A 294-nucleotide genomic window follows, 5' to 3' on the forward strand; every position below is an offset into this window, starting at 1 on the left:
GCCCACCTTGGACAGCCAGGAGAGCTCTGGAAAAGGAAAACTCTGTCTGTGGTTTATACTGTCTCGTGAGACCCCAGGGTCACTCTGGGTCTCATGATGACCACGTCTGTCCCCTCTCCTGCCCCAACCACAAACTCCTTCTTGTCCCTGTCTGTTCAGCTGCACCCAGTGAGGCTCAGCCTTAAGTCCACCCCCCGCTCCCAGGGTGAGCCAGTCACCAAAGAGGTTTTTCCCACTAAAGAAGTCTTTCAGCTGCTAGGGGGTGACGGTGGGACTCTGCCTCTAAGGACACGG

This window comes from Bison bison, unplaced genomic scaffold (genome assembly GCF_000754665.1).
Source record: "Bison bison bison isolate TAMUID 2011002044 unplaced genomic scaffold, Bison_UMD1.0 scf7180017864181, whole genome shotgun sequence".
NCBI lineage: Eukaryota > Metazoa > Chordata > Mammalia > Artiodactyla > Bovidae > Bison > Bison bison.